We start from the raw sequence: 18,306 nt of genomic DNA, 5'->3' as shown, positions 1-18,306 counted from the left end.
ATAGTCTTCAGTTTAGTTCTTACTTTGTATAACTTGAATTTCTTAGACTTAGTAGGGAACAGGAAGATAGTGAATGTATTGAAATATACTCTTTCCCTCATCTTCCTCATTGTCTTCTCTTTCCCATCTCTAAATTTCCCCAATTAATTTTTATTAATGTGTAGTAACTTTCTGTTAGAATTGCTTTGTGAAAATAATAAAAGGCCAGACTCTTGGGCATTTTATTACCCTTTGGTTGTCTGTGAGCCAACCTTTTAATAATTGTGGGTGTTACTTGGTCTCCATTTTTCAGCTCCATTTTTCAGCTTGTCATATTTTAAGAGTTTTATGGCTAGGATGCATATCCACCTGGGGTTTTGGATGTGACTACTAAGTTGTAGTGTTTGATTTATATTTGAGTTCATGTCTTTAGATAAAAGCGTCCATCTCCACTGTCTTCATTTTAGCAGCTCTGCTTGTTGCCTTTGGAATGTGCTTTAGTTTCTGTCAATTTGATTAAGAGGAGGCAAAAGAAAGTAAGGACTATTTGAAAAATGCTTTGTGCGACAAGATAGGGTAGGCACTCTTAGGGAGAGGGTACAGATGAGTGCTGCTGCAGAGAAGTCGTGGTAGGATGTGGTTATGTGTCAGGCTGACCCCTCGAGTGCCTTGAAGGGGTAATTGTGGGTCCAGAATCAGACTCAGGTTTGTAACCGCAGGAACTGGATTTATTTTACTTCATCCAGAAAAAGTTAGTATCTTGAACATAGGTTCATGCCAATCAATTCAAGGGGTTATTTTTAACCTTATGATGTAGACCTGTACTGTCATAATAGCCTCAATTCACATATGGCAACTTAATTAAAATTAAATAAATTTAAAATCAGTTGCTTTGTTACCATAATCACATTTCAAGTGCTCAATAGCCACATGTGGCTAGTGGTTACCTAGTAGGCAGTGCAGGTAGGGGAATATTTCCATTATTGCTGAAAGTTCTGTTGAGCAAGTTCTGTTGAGCAGCAGTGGTCTTGAATGCCAATTTAATAATTTTTAATAGTGAGCAACCATATTATCTTTATGGTAACCATGCTACTTGTGCCTGTTACCCAGGACACCATTTTTCAAGGCAAGTTGCAAATTAAATTAGTCTTCAGGAGATTATTAATTTCTTAATCATGAAGGACCCTGAAGGAGCTAGAAAGCTTGTGAGATATTTCTCTCAGTTTGAGGAAATCTTTAAAGTTCTTTTCCTCTTTCTCTCTTGACATCATTTCTCTAGTTTCTTGAATATACTGTATGTTTTCAATAAACATTGACTAATTATCATGATCACAAAATAATCCTTTACAACTGAGATTAAGGTAACGAAGAAATTTTCTTGTTACAAAATTTTATGAAATGAAATTCAGACTATTTAAATTATTTTACAGTACTAATTGACCTGCTGAAATATTTACCCTTGAAAGTAAATATTTTACATAGAATGAACTGCATTGAATGGGTACTTGTCTTGAGGTATGAATTTAGAGGAGTTCACTGAGATTTTAAGTATGTGGACAAGTCCTCTTTAGCGCCACCATCATCACTTCTTGTTGCTGATGCACTCCTAAATGTTGGAGATTTAAGAACTAGATTACCAGGTTGAAACTGTTATTATTAGTGACATTTTGAGTAATACTAAAATAGTAATAATCACCTTGCATGTATAAACAGCATTAATAGCTCTAAAACCCTTTAGCGTGGATCAGGAACTAAAATGGAGACTGTTTTTCATTCAAATTCCAATTGTGTCTTGTTCACTTGTGATATTGGATAGCTACTTAACCTTTACGAAGTCATGAATTCCTCATCTATGAATAGGAGTAATTATTATATCTACTTTTTTGAGTTTCTATGAAGACTAGATATAAATGAGGTTAAATAAATAGTTAAAGGATTTAACATATTATGGGACAGTTGTTCAGTTGCTAAGTCATGTCTGACACTTTGCGACCCTGTGGACTACAGCACGCCAGGCCTCCCTGTTGTTCACTATTTCCCAGAGTTTGCTCAAACTCATGTCCATTGAGTTGGTGATGCCATCCAACCATCTTACCTCTATTGCTCCCTTCTCCTCCTGCCCTCAATCTTTACCAGCTTCAGGGTCTTTTCCAGTGAGTCGACTATTTGCCTCAAGTGGCAAAACTATTGAAACTTCAGCTTTAGCATTAGTCCTTCGGATGAATATTCAGGGTTGATTTCCTTTAGGATTGACTGGTTTGATCTCCTTGCAGTCCAAGGGATGCCAAAAAGTCTTCTCCAGCACTACAGTTCAAAAGCATCAATTCATGGTCACTCAGCCTTCTTTATGGTCCAACTCTCGCATCTGTACATGACTACTGGAAAAACTAAGTGTGTTAGTCACTTAGTCACATCTGACTCTTTCTGACCACAGAGACTGTAGCCCTCCAGGCTTCTCTGCACATGGAATTTTCCAGGCAAGAATACCGAAGTGGGTGGCCATTCCCTTCTTCAGAGAATCTTCCTGACCCAAGGTTTGAACCCATGTCTCCCGGGATTGCAGGAGGATTCTCTACGGTCTGAGCCCCCAGGGAATCCCAGAAAAACCATAGCTTTGACTATACAGCCTTTTGTCAGAAAAGTGGTATCTCTGCTTTTTAATGTGCTATCTAGGTTTGTCATAGCTTTTTTTCCAAGGAGCAAGTGTCTTTTAATTTCATGGCTACAGTCACCTTCCGCAGTGATTTTGGAGCACAAGAAAATAAAGTCTATCACTGTTTCTACTTTTCCTCGGTTTGCCATTAAGACCAACCTAGATAGCATATTCAAAAGCAGAGATATTACTTTGCCAACAAAGGTCCGTCTAGTCAAGGCTATGGTTTTTCCTGTGGTCATGTATGGATGTGAGAGTTGGACTGTGAAGAAGGCTGAGCGCCGAAGAATTGATGCTTTTGAACTGTGGTGTTGGAGAAGACTCTTGAAGAGTCCCTTGGACTGCAAGGGGATCCAACCAGTCCATTCTGAAGGAGATCGGCCCTGGGATTTCTTTGGAAGGAATTCTGCTAAAGCTGAAACTCCAGTACTTTGGCCACCTCGTGCGAAGAGTTGACTCATTGGAAAAGACTCTGATGCTGGGAGGGATTGGGGGCGGGAGGAGAAGGGGACGACAGAGGATGAGATGGCTGGATGGCATCACTGACTCGATGGACATGAGTCTCAGTGAATTCCGGGAGTTGGTGATGGATAGGGAGGCCTGGCGTGCTGCAATTCATGGGGTCGCAAAGAGTCGGACACGACTGGGCGACTGATGTGATCTGATCTGATCTGAGTGATGCTGGATGCCATGATCTTAGTTTTTTGAAAGTTGTTGCTTTTCCACTCTCCTCTTTCACATTTATCAAGAGGCTCTTCAGTTGTTCTTCCTTTTCTGCCATTAGGGTGGCATCCTGCATATCTGAGGTTGTTGGTATTTCTTCTGGCAATCTTAATACCAGCATGTGATTCATCCAGCTTGGCTTCCTTGGTGGCTCAGATGATAAAGAATCTGCCTGCAATGCAGGAGACCTGGGTTCAATCCCTGGATTGGGAAGATCCCCTGAAGGAGGGCATGACAGCCCACTCCACTATACTTGCCAGGAGAATCCTCATGGACAGGGGAGCCTGGCGGGCTACAGTCCAAGGGGTTGCAAAGAGTGGGACACGACTGAGCGACTAAGCACACAGCACATTCTGCATAGAAGTTAAATAAGCATAGTGATACTCACTATATGGCCTGTTGTACTCCATTGCCAGTTTAGAACCAGTACATTGTTCCATGTCTCGTTTTAACTGTTGCTTTTTTACCCGCATATATAGGTTTCTCAGGAGACAAGTAACATGGTCCGGTACTCCCATCTCTAAGAATTTCCCACAGTTTGTTGTGATCCACACAAAGGCTTTAGTGTAGTCAGTGAAGCAGAAGTAGATGTTTTTCTGGAATTTCCTTGGTTTTTCTACAATCCAGTGAATGTTGGCAATTTGATCTCTAGTTCCTCCGCCTTTTCGAATTCTAGCTTGTACCTCTGGAAGGTCTCAGTTCACATACTCCTGAAACCTAGTTTGAAAGAGTTCAAGCATAACCTTGCTGACATGTGAAATGAACATAATCGTGTGTTAGTTTGAACCTTCTTTGGTATTGCCCTTCTTTGGGATTGGAATGGACACTGACCTTTTCCAGTCCTGTGGCCACTGTTAAGTTTCCCAAATTTGCTGACATGTTGAATGTAGCACTTTAACAGCATCTTAGGATTTTAAATAGCTCTGCTCAGATGCCATCACTTCCACCAGCTTGTTCGTAGTAGTGCTTCCTAGACAGTACTGAGCACTCATAAATGTTAGCTGTTGTTATTTGATCTTATTTGCTTTGCTTTCATTTGAATCTAACAAGTGTAATGATTGGCTTTGTAATATACACTGTTTTTATCCTCATGAAATGTACATTGTTTTTAAACTCCTGAAAGGATGGAAGCTTAGAGAGGTTAAGTGCTGTATTTTAATGATTCAAGTAAACAGAAAATTGTTTTACCAGGACCTGAAATCAGGTCTTTAAATCCTTTTTATAAATACCTTTCTAAAGATAAGTATCAGTATCATGTTTTAGATTTAGGGTTGTGAAGAATTAGTTTGCGTAGAGAATGTTAAAAAGTAGAGACATTACTTTGCCAACAAAGGTCCATCTAGTCAAGGCTATGGCTTTTCCAGTAATCATGTATGGATGTGAGAGTTGGACTACAAAGAAAGCTGAGCACTGAAGAATTGATGCTTTTGAACTGTGGTGTTGGAGAAGACTCTTGAGAGACTGCAAGGAGATCCAACCAGTCCATCCTAAAGGAAATCAGTCCTGAATATTCATTGTAAGGATTGATGCTGAAGCTGAAACTTTAATACTTTGGCCACCTGATGTGAAGAACTGACTTATTTGAAAGGACCCTGATGCTGGTAAAGACTGAAGGCAGGAGGAGAAGGGGACGGCAGAGGATGAGATGGTTGGGTGGCATCACCGACTCAATGGACATGAGTTTGAGCAAACTCTGGGAATTGATGAAGGACAGGGAAGCCTGGTGTGATGCAGTCCGTGGGATTGCAAGGAGTTGGACATGACTGAGCAACTGAACTGAACTGAGAGAATTTCATTATTATCAAGAATGTTAAAGTTGAAAGGTAGAAGAGGCAGAGTATGAAATGAAAAAATGTAATTGGTTGGCCTTAATGTTTGTTTGTTTTTTTCTGTAAGATGGCTCTTGCTTGTCTTTAACTTCATTCAGAACAATTTTGTTAGATTATATTGTGACAGCAGTCATATCAGTGTGCAAAAAAAAAAAAAAGAAAGCAAACTTTTGTTTTCTTTTGGCAACATGTCCCTTTATCTGGTTTTTAATTTTTTAAATTATGAAACAGTAAGCCACTAGATCCCACCCAGTATGTATAGGATTTGATTTTATTGTGATCCTACCATTTCATTGTGGCTTCTCCTTTTTCTTGGAATATAGGGTATCTTTTTGTGTGTGATTTCCGGGGTCCTTCTGTTGATGGTTGTTCAACAGCTAGTTGGGATTTTTGGGCTCTCACAGGAGGAGATGAGCATACTTCCTTTAACTACACCATCTTGATTTGATCTCTTTTTTAAAAAAAGCTTTTATTCAAAATTGGTGAGTTTTTGTGTAGCCATTTTAATAGTGAAGATGAAGGGAAAAAAGTAACATTTTCAGCTTATTATGCTTTAGTTTTTCAAGAAAAGTAAAAATGCAACTGAAACACACACACAAAAAGATTGTGTAGTGGATGGAGAAGGAGCTGTGACTGATCAAACATGTCAAAAGTGGTTTGCAGTGTTTCATGCTGCAAATTTCTCACTAAAGGATTCTCCAAAGTCAGTTAGACCAGTTAAAGTTGATTGCGATAACATTGAGACATTATTTGAATATAGTCAATGCTACGGGAGATACCCTGTACTCAGAAGATAGCCAACACACAGAAAATATCCATATCAAGCATTGAAAATCATCTGCATCAGCATGGTCATGTTAATCACATTGACATTTTACTTTTGCATTAAAAAAAAAAACCCTTCTTGACTATATTTTATATGCTATTCTCTACTGAAGTGTAATGACAGTGTTTCGTTTTTAAAACAAATTGTGATAAGCAATGACAAATTGATACTGTACAATAGTGTAGAACAGAAGAGATCGTGGGGCAAGTGAAGTGAACCACCACCAACCACACCAAAGACCTGCCTTCGTCCAAAGAAAGTAATGTTATGTGTATGGTGGGATTGGAAGGGAGTGCTCTATTATGAGCTCCATCTGGAAAACCGAACGATTAGTTTTGCTCCCAGTCTGACCAACTGAAGGCAGCCCTTTATAAAAAGTGTCAGAATTAGTCAACAGAAAATGCATAATCTCCCATCAGGATATTGCAAGATTGTATGTTTCTTTGATGACAGACAAAGACTGTTAAAGCTTGGCTGGGAAGTTCTGAGTCATCTGTGGTATTCATCTTTGGATTTCCATTTATTTTGGTATTTACACAATTCTATTAGTGGAAAAATTTCAGTTCCCTGGAAGACTATAGAAAGGGCACTTGGAACAGTTCTTTGCTTATGAAGATAAGGTGTTTGGGGAAGATGGAGTTATGAAGTTGCTTTTAAAATGGCAGAAGGTAGTAGAACAGAATGGTGAATACATTGTTCGGTAAAGTTCATGGTGAAAATGAAAAATTAGGTCATTTTTACTGAAGGAACTTTTTGGCCAACCCTGATATATTCCTATAGGTCCTCAGGTATAGCATAGAAGATGGTGAGTCAAGAAACAGTGATTTTCCTGTGCTGAGTGAGCAAATAAATATCTGTGCTATAAATGAACTCTCCTTAACCAAAGACTTCCCGGGTGGCCCAGACGGTAAAAGTGTCTGCCTACAAAGCAGGAGACCCAGGTTCGATCCCTGGGCTGGGAAGATCCTCTGGAGAAGACAGTGGCAACCCACTTCAGTATTCTTGCCTGGAAAATCCCATGGGCAGAGGAGCCTAGCAGGCTTCAGTTCACAGGGTTGCAAAGTCAGACAGGACTGACTGAGCATGCATGCACATATCTTTATTGATTGATCTGTAGATGAACACTGCTGTGTTTTGGCTGTTGTAAATAGTGCTGCTATCAACCTTGGGGTGCATGTATCTCTTTGAACTAGTTTTCATCTTTTCTGGATACATGACCAGGAGTGGGATTGCTGAATTATATGGTAACTCTTATTTTTAGTTTTCTAAAGCACTTGGAATGTTTTCCATAGTGGCCACACCAATTTACCTGTCCACCAGCACCTTTTCTCCACACCCTCTCCAGCATTTATTATTTGTAGACTTTTTAATGATGACCATTAGATTGGTGTGAGGTAATTTATTATTGTAGTTTTGATTTGCATTTCTCTAATAATTAGCAGTGTTGAGTATCTTTTCATGTGCCTGTTGGCTCTCTTTATGTCTTCTCTAGAGAAATGTCTGTTTAGGTCTTCTTCCTGTTTTTTGAATGGATTGTTTGGGGTTTTTTGAGCTATATGAGCTGTTTGTACATTTTGGAAATTAAGCACATCATTTGTAAATATTTTCTCCCATAGTTTGTCTTTCCATTTTGCTTATGATTTTCTTCGCTGTATAAAAGCTTTCAAATTTAATCAGTCCCATTTGTTTACTTTTGCTTTTATTTCTTTTGCTTTGGGAGACTGATCTAAGAAAGGACTGCTATGACTTAATGTCAGAGAAAGTTTTGCCTACAGTCTCTTCCAGGAGTTTTATAGTGTCATGTCTTATAATGAAATCTTCAAGCCATTTTGAGTTTTATTTTTGTGTTTGATGTGAGGGAGTGTGCTAACTTTAGTGATTTACATATGGCTGAAAGGACACTTTTTTTTCATGTGAAGAGATCTAATCAAGGACAGACATTGCAAAGAATACCAACTTTCCCCCCAAAAGCCCTAAGATAGCTCAGGTGGTAAAGAATCTGCCTGCAGTGCAGGAGACCTGGGTTTGATTCCTGAGTGGGGAAGATCCCCTGGAAAAGGAAATGGCAACCCACTCCAGTATTCTTGCCTGGAGAATCCCATGGACAGAGGAGCCTGGCAGGCTACAGTCCATGGGGTCACAAGAGTCGGACATGACTTAGTGAATAAACCAAACCTAAGAACTTTGTGTTATATTCTGAAAATGATTAATTACATAATCATAATGAGGGAGACAGATCATTAATAGGTCCTACTGAATAATTTATTTTCTTAAACTAATTTTATCTAGAATATCAGTTTATTCACAAAGCTACTTCAAGGTAGAAATATGTTCAGAAACCAAGACAAATATGCTTAATCCACTTGCTATACTGTAGAGAAAATAGTCTCTTTTCTTTTCAGAACAGCTGAAAAATATCATGATGATGATGACACTGTTAATGATTCCTATAATTCACAGAGAGAATGGAGTCCAACTGACCACATTATATCAATGAAAAATGTTCACAAACAGAAATACCTGGCTAGTAATTGATCCACTGTGAGAGCTATAAATCAGGGGTTTTGACTGCCAGTCTTTCTACCCGGTTTTAATGTACCTTAGTCAGTCAGTTTAGTTGCTCAGTTGTGTTCAGCTCTTTGCGACCCCATGCACACCAGGCTTCCCTGTTCATCACCAACTCCCGGAACTTACTCAAACTCATTACTATTTAAATATTCCATAAATTTTGTTCTATTAATTTTAAAAGCATAAAATTAAAGGTAATGCTTTTAATTATCAAACCATGTCTCTGAAAATTCCATGTTTCTCATTTCTCTAAAATCTAACTGCAAATATCATAATGTGGATATTGGTTTAAAAACCCATGTAAATTATCACTTTGATAATCTGTTCTTCAATGTATAAACAAAAATGATATCTAGCTTATAAATCACATTTCAAAAATCAAAACATTTGCCAAATTTCAGTCAGTCAGTCAGTTTATTCACTCAGTCATTTCTGACTCTTTGTGACCCGCACGGACTGCAGCATGCCAGGCTTCCCTGTCCATCACCAAATCCCAGAGCCTGCTCAAACTGATGTCCATTGAGTCAGTGATGCCATCCAACCATTTCATCCTCTGTTGTCCCCTTCTCCTCCTGCCTTCAATCTTTCCCAGCATCAGGGTCTTTTCTAATGAGTCAGTTCTTCACATGTAGTGGCCAAAGTATTGGAGTTTCAGCTTCAGCTTCAGTCCTTCCAATGAATATTCAGAATTGATTTCCTTTAGGATGAACTGGTTGGATCTCCTTGCTGTCTTCTCCAACACCACAATTCAAAAGCAACAATTCCTTGCTGCTCAGCTTTTTTTTATAGTCCAACTCTCACATCCATATATGACTACTGGAAAAACCACAGCTTTGACTAGATGGACCTTTGTTGGCAAAGTAACATCTCTGCTTTTTAATGTGCTCTCTAGGTTGGTCATAACTTTTCTTCCATGGAGCAAGCATCTTTTAATTTTATGGCTGCAGTTATCATCTGCAGTGATTTTGGAGCCCTCCAAAATAAAGTCTGTCACTGTTTCCATTGTTTCTCCCTCTATTTGCCATGAAGTGATGGGACCAGATGCCATGATCTTAGTTTTCTAAATGTTGAGTTTTAAGCCAACTTTTTCACTCCGCTCTTTCACTTTCATCAAGAGGCTCTTTAATTCTTCTTTGCTTTCTGCCATGTTTTCTAATATATTTCCTCCTTTCTCTAGATTTCCCTAACATCAATAGAAGATAGGCAAATAATGTTTGATTTCTGGTTTCAGTCATGTGGAAGATTAAGATAAACTGAGAATCCTCCCACAACAAATTGCTAATAATATGAAGTAGCAGTAAAATAAGTATGACAATTTGGGAAGCCCTACTCAGTTATAACAAACAACTGGAATATATCCACCAAAAATTCAGATAGTAAAATACTGAAAGGATAATTTAAAAATAAAACAATAATATAAAACTATAAAACATAAATCAAGGGATCAAAACATAGAAACCAAGATACTATTTGCTACTATAGCTGTATAGTGAGCCCTTTATTCTCCTTTTTTCAAACTCAGGTGGTTTTATAAGCTAGATGTATAAAACCTGCTGAGATCAGTATGACTATGAACTAGAAAAGGAAAGTGAAAGAAAGGAAAATTAGACACTTATCACTTATAGATGGTAAATTTCAGCAGAAAATTAGAAAACTGAATCAAGCAATTAAAAATACATCATGCCCAAACATGATTTATTCCAAGAATGTTTACATAAAAGCAGTTTGGGGCTTCCCTTGGGGCTTAGACGATAAAGAATCTGCCTGCAATGCGGGAGACCCATGTTCAATCCCTGGGTTGGGAAGATCCCCTGGAGAAGGAAATGGTAATCCCCTTCAGTTTTCTAGCCTAGAGAATTCCATAGACAGAGGAGCCTGGTGGGCTACAGTCCATGGGGTTGCAGAGAGTTGGACACAACTGAGTGACTACACTTTTCAGAAGCAGTTTAACACAGGATATCTGTTATTGTACCTTATTATTGTATTATTGAGTGTTTCAATTCAGTTCAGTCGCTCAGTTGTGTCTGACTCTTTGCAACCCCATGAACTGCAGCACACCAGGCCTCCTGTCCATCACCAACTCCTGGAGTCCACCCAGACCCATGTCCATTGAGTCAGTGATGCCATCCAACCATCTCATCCTCTGTCGTCCCCTTCTCCTCCTGCCCTCAATCTTTTCCCAGCATCAGGGTCTTTTCCAATGAATCAGCTCTTTGCATTGAGTGTTTCAGGGGTCCCCCAAAATGAGATGATGGAGTCACAGGACTCAGAGGGAGTTGTAATCACAGCTAAGATTGATTATAAGCAACACAGTAAGTATATACAACTAGATGGTTCAGTTAGGTAAAGAGGTGTAGTGGGGTCTGGAGAAATCCATATACGGGCTTTCTATTCTTCCCCTTCCCAGCCCAGGAAGAGACTCACTTGATAGTGCTGCTTTCTCCAGAAACTAAAATGAAGCCTTTTAGAAAAAAGGCCTTTTAGACTCAGAAATTGGGGGTTTTCCTGGCGGTCTGGTCACACAGACATTCTTTGCCCTCAACTGCAAAAATTCTAGCCTTCCAGAAAGAGAGCAGGTGCTCACCATAAATCACAGTGTATGAAGAGCCGTGCCACAATGAAACATCTATACCAGTTAGGAAATGTTTCAGAAGTCAGATTTTCACACATTGACCAGGGCTGTCTTTGCAAGCAGGTCCTTCTGAAATTAGAGCTTCAAGCCCACTGTGTTAACTATCTCCTGCATATTGAAGGAGAAAATAACATACGGTCAGAAGGATCCCCAGTCTTACCAATTTTTTGGTAAACTTCAACAAACATTCATCATATAAAGTTTTGGTAAAATAAAATATGACTTTCTTAACCTGATATAAGAAATAGACCAAAAACTGATAACAAACATCTTACCAAATGATTAAATGTAAGACACGTTTTCATTAAAGTCAGGAACAAAATAAGGATGTTTCTACTACTGCTCGGGTTAAGACACTGTACCAGAGTTTCTTGTACTAGTCAGTATTAGGAAACTGTATATAGAGGTAAGGGATAGGAATTATTTACAGATGATGATCATATAGAAAAGTCAAAAGAACTGTTAGAGAAACTGTTACAAATAATTAGTCAAGAAATGTTAAATACAAGATTAATTAAGCAGACATCAGTTAACTATTCCAAAGTTTGTATCACCAATCTAAAAATAACAATGTTTAAAGAATATTTGCAGTAGTAAGAAAAACTACATGAAATTTAGACATAAACCAATCAGGAAAGGTATTGATTTTCATCTTGGAAATCCAGCAATTACATGCTTAGATTTCTACACTAAAAAAACTCATGGGCATAAGGAGATACATACTTACTCACTTTAGCCCTGATAATAATACAAAATGTTGAGCTTGTTGGGAGAATAAATGATACATTTACTCATATTGGGATACTCTACAGCAATTTAAATGAAAGCATTTGAGTTGTGTAGATTAACACAGATACATGTCAAAAACAGCATTAAGTTTAAAAAAGCAAATTCAAAGAATGAGGGAAGTCTTTACAAATACCTTTGGTTTGCTTTTTTTTAATCTTTTTTGAAAAGAGTGAAAGAAGACAAACTGTTAATACATGTTCAGTTTTGACAGTGAATACATGGATGCTTATTACATTATTCTGCATACTTTGTTTTATAATAAAAATAAAAAATTTAACTGCATACATAATTTTAAAACTCAGGCATTTAACTTTGCAGAACTGGGGAAACAATAAATAATAATATTAAGTCAACCAGTGTGTTTATACCACCTCTTGTCACACATCTTGGAATTCATTTACCACTTAGTGAAATTATTTGGTTAATTCCCTCACACTGAAAAGCATTCTGATGAAAAAGATCAAAGTCAACTAACTCAATTAGATTGTCTAACACACTACTTTTTCAGTGTGCTTTTAGTGGGAAGGAAGGAAGAATAGTTGGGAGGGGAAGGAGGGAAGGAGGAAAAATGAATATTCTGTTATCCTTAGGGATTTTTCCTTCAAATGTCAAACAAGTCTCTGTAAAATTATTCAAAACTGTAAAACTTGTTTAGTGGCACCACTGATGTCATCAAAAGTACCTCAGCTTTAAGTTTTTGTATCGTATGTGTAACTTTTAAAAATACCATATTGGTTTTGATTCTGTTGGCTTTTTTTCTGTCATAAAAGAATGTGGGAATCTCTTACAAATTTATTCCTAATGATACATGGTAGAATGTTTTTTATCAGTCACTTTGATTTGCCTACTGATGTCTAAGATTGTCAAAACTTTTAGATTTGTATTGAAATTGATGGTAGCAAGTAGACTAAATTCATTTTTACCAGTGAAAGATTAAGCCCTAAAAGAATATCGATTTATGTTCTGTAAATCTATTGTCTGTCTTCACAGCTATAGTTTTTGCCAGAAAACTACACAATAATATGCTTTTAAGACTAATCTCTGAGAAGTTAAATCGAAAACAACTTTTATGAGACAAATACCACTTGTCCTGAATAAGATGCACATGTAAAATTTCAAAGTAAAATTGAAAATCTGTGGTTAAGGAAATTAATCAGGAAGGTAGAAGAAACTCCTTGTCTTGTAAGAATTAAGTACCGTAGGTGTGTATGCAAACTCTTAACATATAGATATACCTCCTTTTTAAATCTCAGTTCAAGTAAATCCTTATTTACAACTACATATTTTTTTCAATTATAAATTACTGTGTAACTTGTGTTTGATTTGAAACAGATTTGACACATTAAAAAATTATTAAAGAATCATACTGTTTAACAATTGAAATCTATATCAGTGAGCCATAGTGCATCCTACAAATATTGATAGATTAGCTGACCAATAATGATTTTCTGTTTAGTGAGTACTTCTGCTCACTTCTAGTCTAGGCTTAGTAAAACTTTCCTGTTAAAAAGAGTTATAACATTTAAATTGAGAGGATTTAGATGAATCAGATATGCTGCTGCTGCTGCTGCTGAGTCGCTTCAGTCATGTCCGACTCTGTGCAACCCCATAGACGGCAGCCCACCAGGCTCCCCCGTCCCTGGGATTCTCCAGGCAAGAACACTGGAGTGGGTTGCCATTTCCTTCTCCAATGCATGAAAGTGAAAGGTGAAAGTGAAGTCTCTCAGTCGTGTCCTACTCTTCGCAACCCCATGGACTGAAGCCTACCAGGCTCCTCCACCCATAGGATTTTCCAATCAGATATGAAGTAGTTGAATAAACACAACCCTTTGTCATCATGGTAGAAAAAAATAGTCTTGGGTTTGGTAGTTCCAGCCTTTTTTATTGGGCAATATTCCTATAAATGTGTCAAGAGAGCGATTTCTAAACATTCACATAGGCTGTCTGAATCTGGAAGTTTTCTGTCTGGTGATGAGAGTAGACTGGTGTGGGGCGGGTGTTGTTTATTTTTTCAAGTGGCAGAGGGGGGAAAAATACAGCTTGGTCACTTTTTTCTCCTTAGGTTTCCTGAAAAAGCATCAGTGTATCCGACCCAAGCATCACCTGTTGTGTAGTTACTTACTTTGGAAAAGCCACCTATCTTGTAACTCCCCTCTTAAAGTTTCTCGATGTGAGTAAAGTTTGAAACCTTAAACCTATACATTTTGCTGTATAGGCGGTTTTATTAACCATAAGGCAGCAGCATCATTTTATTTATATGGGTTTTTAGTTGGATCTAGTTGAAAGGCCCTTGGAAGAAGTAATTTAAGAGAGAATAATTACGTTAATACCTGGGTTTCATTTCATGTGTTTGAGGTAAATTAATCAGATTGATCCTTATTCTTTGAGTTTATTATGAAGCAAAATAACCTTATTAGCATCATCTTGATAAATGCTCATCTTTTGTGGTTTTCTCAACAGAATTTTCTCCACAGTTATTTTAAAAGTAAGTTTAGTTTTTAAATAACATTACAAGATAATGTACATCTATACTAGTAAAAGATTGTTAAAGTACAAAGGCTGTAAAAATCACCTCCAATTCTTTACCCACAATAGTCACCATTATTAATATTTTAGTTAATATGCTTTTGGTAAATAAATGTATATATCTATGTAATATATGAATGTATATATTTTTAATTTGGGATCATATTATGTGTGTTTAAATGAATGGTGTTTCAGAATTGTTCCAGGTCAGTTAAGATTCTTTCATGGCATAATTTGTAAAGACTGTAGGATTTTGTATAATGTGCTGCTGCTGCTGCTGCTAAGTCGCTTCAGTCGTGTCCGACTCTGTGCGACCCCATAGACGGCAGCCCACCAGGCTCCTCTGTCCCTGGGATTCTCCAGGCAAGAACACTGGAGTGGCTTGCCATTTCCTTCTCCAATGCATGAAAGTGAAAAGTGAAAGTGAAGTTGCTCAGTCGTCTCCAACTATTGGCGACTCCATGGACTGCAGCCCACCAGGCTCCTCCGCCCATGGGATTTTCCAGGCAAGAGTACTGGAGTGGGGTGCCATTGCCTTGGATATGCCATACTTTGTTTCAGCACTCCTCTTTGGTTGGCTATTCAAACTGTTTGCAATTCTATGTGGTTGTTAAGCCTTTATCCACTTTAAATTTTCTCTAGCTTGAACATAGAAAGCGAGAATTATTCTTCAAATTGTTTTTATGTGGCTTGTTTGGTATGTGTTCATATGCTGTATTTCCATATTATCAGACATAGTCATAGAGTTATGTGGGTGCTTAAAACCAGGATCACAGCTAGATATTAAACTTAGTAAATTATTATATCTTCTTTTGTAAAGCAACAAAGCCTACCGTTTTCTCTCCAGTTGAGTCTATCTCTTCCTATTACCTCCCTACAGATTCCTAGGCAGATTTGAAATGGATAAAAGTTTTTCAGTTATTTTTACTCTCCCCTTTCTTCCTTCATTTAAGCAGAGACTTGAAGGATAAGGAGTGAGTCAACAAACAGGATGGAATCTTCCTTGCAGAGGAAACAGCTTTGTCAGGATATCAGAGAGCTTGCCAGTCTCCTCTGTCCATGGAATTACCCAAGCAAGAATACTGGAATAGGTTGCCATTTCCTACTCCATGGGATCTTCCTGGCCCAGCAATCGAACCCATGTCTCTTGTTTCTCCTTGGTAGGAGGGTTCTTTACCACTGAGTCACCTGGGAAGCCCCCTTCTTCCTTGAGGCTATAAGAGTATTGTTTACTATAAGGAAAAATCCAGATCATGGTGAACCTCAAGAAAACTGATTCCCAGTAATCATCTTATGTATATATTGATCTTACTATTCTCCACTTTGACAAGGACTTGATTTACCTAAATATTCACTCTGGGCTACCATTCTGGTCTCTCTTTAGTACCTAGACACATCAGGCTCTCTGATGTCCTGACAAGTAAAGCTGTTTCCTCTTCATGGAAGATTTCATCCTGTTTGTTTGACTCATTTCTTATCCTTCAAGTCTCTGCTTAAGTGTTATGTGCCTGAGAGGCCTTCTCAAGAACCCCCATTATTTTCTGTCAGTCACCCTGTTCATGACTTTAATATTACTGTTTTAGTTTGTGTATCTGATGCTGAAGCTCCAGCTTTGACAACCTGATGCGAAGAGCTGATTCACTGGAAAAGACCCTGATGCTGAGAAAGAGTGAGGACAGGAGGAGAAGGGGGCAGCAGGATAAGATGGTTGGATGGCATCACACTCAATGGACATGAGTCTGAGCAAACTCCGGAGATATGCAGGACAGGGAAACCTGACTTGCTGCAGTCCATGGGGGTCCCAAAGAGTTAGTCAGACACGACTTAGCAACTGAAAAACAGAGACATATAAGCATTTATCATATGGACATACAGGCATTATCATATAAATAACTCACCCCTATCTTAAGTTCTTTAAGGCAGAGAATTTGCTTCTGTTATCTCCAGAGTGGAGGACCCTGATGGAAGTTTGTAACTTAAAACAACAAACTAACATATATTCATGTTGAAATTATCCAAGTACTAGAGAAAAGTGACTAAGAGCATGAACATTCTTTTCTCCAGCTTCCTTTTGAGTGTCACTTCCTCCTCCTTGCCCCTCATTCACTCCCCAAAGCTCTTAAACAGAATTGCAGAGTATACAAGCATTAATTTTGTGTTATGTCACCCTTTCATTTAGAATTTCTGTCAATAAATGTAAATAATTGAATGAATAAATGCTAGGTTCTGTCAACCATTCATAGCTCCAGCACTCAAGAAGCTTATGGTCTAGTAGGGTAGATATGCATAAGGAGCAATGACTTGTGAGTTGTGGTAATCGTGGAAGTGTGTGTTCCCCGGGATAGCTATCCGGCTTGACAATCTTTTTCTCTGCTGTTCCTTGTCTATATACAGTGTAGCAAGCTGGCCTACTTCTAAGTTCTCTTCTTGGTACTTGTATTGAATACATACTCACCTGAAGCATCTTCCTTAAGTATATATCTGTCCTCGCATTAAATCTGATATACATTATTTGTACTCCAAGCAGTTTCCTGTAATGTTTTTATTTGGTTCTTACAGAGTCTTTTATTTAAATAGCTTTTAAAACCACTTGATGTTTAATTCTTAGTTAAGTTCAGTTCAGTTGCTCAGTTGTGTCCGACTCTTTGCGACCCCATGAATCGCAGCATGCCAGGCCTCCCTGTCCATCACCAACTCCCGGAGTTCACTCAGACTCATGTCCATTGAGTTAGTGATGCCATCCAGCCATCTCATCCTCTGTCGTCCCCTTCTCCTCCCGCCCCCAATCCCTCCCAGAGTCAGGGTCTTTTCCAGTGAGTCAACTCTTTGCATGAGGTAGCCAAAGTACTGGAGTTTCAGCTTTAGCATCATTCCTTCCAAAGAAATCCCAGGGCTGATCTCCTTCAGAATGGACTGGTTGGATCTCCTTGCAGTCCAAGGGACTCTCAAGAGTCTTCTCCAACACCACAGTTCAAAAGCATCAATTCTTCAGCGCTCAGCCTTCTTCACAGTCCAGCTTTCACATCCATACATGACCACAGGAAAAACCATAGCCTTGACTAGACGGACCTTTGTTGGCAAAGTAATGTCTCTGCTTTTGAATATGTTATCTAGGTTGGTCATAACTTTCCTTCCAAGGAGTAAGTGTCTTTTAATTTCATGGCTGCTAGTCACCATCTGCAGTGATTTTGGAGCCCAAAAAAATAAAGTCTGACACTGTTTCCACTGTTTCCCCATCTAGTTAAGTTAGAGCTCAATAACGATACTATTATTTCTGTGACAGTGGGCTTCTTTTCCAACCTCTATATGACTTCTTGTGAATTCTGTAGAAATCTATGTTTCTTAAAAAGAAAGAATGACTCTTACTGATACCTTGACCTGGCTACTTTTTAGGATGAGCACCTTGGTGAGGATTGTATCTTCACAAGCAATTTGAGACAGATTGCACTAGTTTCACCCTGCTGTTTAACAGAATGCAGGTTTTCTCATCTAGGAGATCTAGGTCATTGACATTTCAGACCCTAAATGAAATCTAAATTGTTCAGGTTCATTATTGGTCTTCATTATTTCTAGATATTCTCAGACTGGAGACAACTGGAAGCTGCTTCAGACTGGTGAAAACCACCCAAGTCTGTCTACATAGTCATCAGCACCTGTAGAGATGAAGTGACATAGATTATGGGCTAATAACAGCTGCTTACAATATGCACGGTGCTCTGTAGTTTTCTAAAGTTTTAGTAAAATTTTTCATTTAATATTAAATTATTTAATCTGCATCGTG

The 18,306-nt window shown here is 38.3% G+C and overlaps 1 protein-coding gene and 1 non-coding gene across 4 annotated transcripts in view; both read left to right on the top strand.

The window, feature by feature from the left end:
• PIK3C3 (phosphatidylinositol 3-kinase catalytic subunit type 3) overlaps positions 1 to 18,306 on the top strand; it is a 165,356-nt gene that overhangs the window by 29,921 nt on the left and 117,129 nt on the right. The gene's annotated exons all lie outside the window — the stretch shown is intronic.
• TRNAC-ACA (transfer RNA cysteine (anticodon ACA)) lies at positions 6,900 to 6,972 on the top strand. The gene has a single exon. It is a non-coding gene; the product is annotated as a tRNA-Cys (tRNA).

This window comes from Bos indicus, chromosome 24, assembly GCF_029378745.1.
Source record: "Bos indicus isolate NIAB-ARS_2022 breed Sahiwal x Tharparkar chromosome 24, NIAB-ARS_B.indTharparkar_mat_pri_1.0, whole genome shotgun sequence".
NCBI classification, from domain to species: Eukaryota; Metazoa; Chordata; class Mammalia; order Artiodactyla; family Bovidae; genus Bos; species Bos indicus.
The sequence above is the reverse complement of the archived record's forward strand: the minus strand, read 5'-3'. Positions and strand labels throughout refer to the sequence as shown.